Below are 3,389 nucleotides of genomic sequence, written 5' to 3' on the forward strand. Positions count from 1 at the left end.
TTTTGTATGTATCATTGCAGCTTTTCTGTTTATCATTGAATTGCACAAGTAAAAATTGCAACATGTTGGCAAAGTATAAAAAGATATGTCTACACATTAAAACATGTTTTCAGATTAGAGAGAGACTTGCTTGATTTGGATTTTATATTTTACTCATCTTCATATTCATGCTCAAGGTATTCCTGGGGGAATTCTGTGCAAAAAGGAAAAAAAAAATCAATGGGCACAATATTTGAAAATTCTGTACACTTTATTTGTAACTTTCTTGTGCAGAATTCCCCCATTATAACAAGGGCTAATATAATATTTATATTCCGCAACCACCTTTTCCTTAGCGTCCCTCCGGACCGGACCAGGATTGGACTGATGGGTTGTGCTCGCCTACCAGCAGGTGGAGACTGAGAAAAAACTCTGACTCTAGAGAGCCAATAGGAGCCCTGGCCATGTGACCTTAGTCTCATATTTAATTTTGGCTTTCTTCTGATAGTTACAGGACAGATGACCACTTAGACAATGAGGTCACTTTTTCATTTTGCATATTTCCCCCTTAACGATAGTGGAAGGTTCTCAAACCATCTAATGGAGTTTTTTATCTTCACTATCAGTTCAGCATTGGCAGATGGTAAACTTTATGGTTTGGTCCAGTATGCCTATACATACCATCTACTATCCCTTCCTCTTCCTTAGAGATCTTATATTCTTGTCTCCAGCTTTCTTGAATTTAGACACAGTATTGTCTCCTCCACCTTCGCCAACAGGCTGCTGTGCTAATCCACCACCTTTTCTGTTAGCAGGATTTACCTCAGAATGGTAACATAGTAGATGATGGCGGATAAGAATCTAATAGTCAATGATTGGTGCTCTACAATTCTTGCTATAATATCTTATTTCCATGGCTATAGTATTCTACAGTGTTTTAAAAACTTAATAAATTTTTTCTATGACATAGGGTGCATTGTTCAGAGGCCATGGGGATCTATAGCTCTTTTGTATTCCCTGAGGGACAGTCTGGGCTACTAAGCGCCCAATTTTGTAGCTGCCTTTGAGGGCATGCTTTATTCATATTTGCCCTACTTTTCCACCTGGCGTGAACCTCTCATTTTTTCATCTTGGCTGTTTTCTGGTAATTACAGAACATATGAGGTCATTTATAGTTTTTTCTATTAATACCGCATTAACAGTTTGTAAACATTCTGGTTTTTGTCCGGTATGCTCGTTCATAGCACCCACTATCTCTTCCTTAGAGATCTTATGTTCTTGTCTCAAACTTTAGTGAAGTCACATACAGTCTTGTTTCCATTGCCTTCACCAGAAAGGCTGTGGCACAAAATTTCACCACTTTTGTCCGTTTCACATATATATATATATATATATATATATATTTTTTTTTTTTTCACTTCCTGTGCATTTTTGCTATCGGTACATGAGTTTTGTCATACGGGGAAAGACTAAGATTCTGTCAAGCCCACCATCCTGTTCTCAGTTGGGGTCCATACAGGTGGCAAATACCACATTCATCTTGGTACATCTCAGTATGGGAGGAGAGATGACCATGATACAAAAAGGATGTTGAGAAGGTCCTCATTACCAGTTTTCTTGCCCTGCTCTTCGGTCTAGCGGCGGCTCCGCGTACTTTCACTTAAGTTATGGTCGTAGTAGCAGTGGCGCTCATGAAGCAAGGCTTCTCGTTTCATCCTTTCCTAGACGACCGGTTCATTAGAGACAATCTTATTGGCAGAGTTCTCACGTCAAGCAACGGGTGGTGCATTTCGGACAGACTCTAGGTTACGTGGTGAATGTAGCCAGGTCTCTCATTTGATCTCTCTTTTGAGCTTTCATGGGATCTCATTAGATTTTATTTCATATCTCTGTTTTTTCTCTCTTTGTTTAGTCAAGTTCAAGCATCCCACTTTATGTTTTTTCTTGATGATCTTGGGCCTTTGGCCATTTCCTGCCTCTATTTTGCAGAGTACAATTTTTCTTTCTAGCTCCCAAGAAGGAATTTCTTCTGCATTCTCTTTGGAGTCTCGGTAGTCTCCTTTGGCAACTTTTCACTCCGTCAATTTCAGGGGCATTGGAATAATGGAAATAAATAAATAAATAAGAGAACCTTATGTGTATTTTTTTTGTGTGGGTTTTTCCTCCTTGATTTCTCCGTGCTAGACTCTCTCCTTCTGGGCGTTGTCAGCAGAGGGTACCTTAATGGGATGTCCCAGTTCTAGAACCTTTTGGTTTTGCTCTGACCTCCCATATTTCTCACTTAGTCTCTTGCTGGAAAGATTCGTCAGTGGCACGGATACATGCCCTCTCGCACCCGGATATTTATCTTGGATGGTATTCCCTCAGCTCAGTTGGCCTCTGTATTCTCAATAGTGCAACACGGGTCTGGTGGTTGAGATTGAGCATCCTTCCTGCAGGTATGCCTGGAGAATATACACAGTGGACAGTTTTTGGTGGCTACATCGAGGAAAATATATATGTATATATATATAGTCTACTACATAAGTACATATGTAATACCACACTGGGAAAAGGTCAAAGGTTTCATCGAGCCCAGCTTTCTGTCCACGGCCAACCCAGGCCATGAGCACCTGCCTAGATTCCTAAACGTACAAACATTCTCTGCATGTTATTCCTGGAACTGTGTAGTGGTTTATGGACTCCTATATGTATCTAACAGATAAAAGGTACGGACAAGTGTCTACTGTTGTTTTATTCCCGTTTCCACTAATTGGGGTCTACGACAAGAGTCTCAGGTGATCTGCTTGCAGAGGCAACAGCTACAGACGATTCTTTCTCTCTCATTTGAATTGCGCTCTGAGATATGTTTTCTTCATATTGTCTTAACTGCAGCGGCTGGCAGTTGATTGGGACCTTCAGTCTAGTTTGCAGCAGGAATTTAGGTACCTTCTTCTCCTGCATGGTATTTTATTCTAGGCTGATTTATTTAACTGCACTCTTATTTTTACCTCTTTAGCTTCAAGTGATCAGGTACTTTCTCACTGACAGCCTTTACATACTTCCAATCTGTTGCTAGGTTGGCAAGGGTCTAGGATATCTGCAGGAATGGTAGATTCATTGCAGATTTTTTGTTTGTTTGTTTCAAGGCGGCTCCGTCTCTACTTTTGCCTTCTTTCGTTCAGTCGTTTTTTTCTCGACTCTGTCTGTCCTTTGCGCTGTACTAATAGTGCGGTAGGGAACAATATATAGCGGCCCTTGGTAGGGGGCATGTTCAGCGTCGCTTGGACTTTTCAGTTTTCTGGCTTTGTAGTCATCCTGTTTAGTTTGTTGGTGGCTCTTGGATCGTCAAGCTTTCGGCTCGTTATTCATCCTAGTTTGGGTGTTTTAAGGGACTCTACCGCGTTCTCAACGTCTGTCCCTCCCGTAAG

This window comes from Microcaecilia unicolor, chromosome 3 (assembly GCF_901765095.1).
Source record: "Microcaecilia unicolor chromosome 3, aMicUni1.1, whole genome shotgun sequence".
Classification (NCBI taxonomy): Eukaryota; Metazoa; Chordata; class Amphibia; order Gymnophiona; family Siphonopidae; genus Microcaecilia; species Microcaecilia unicolor.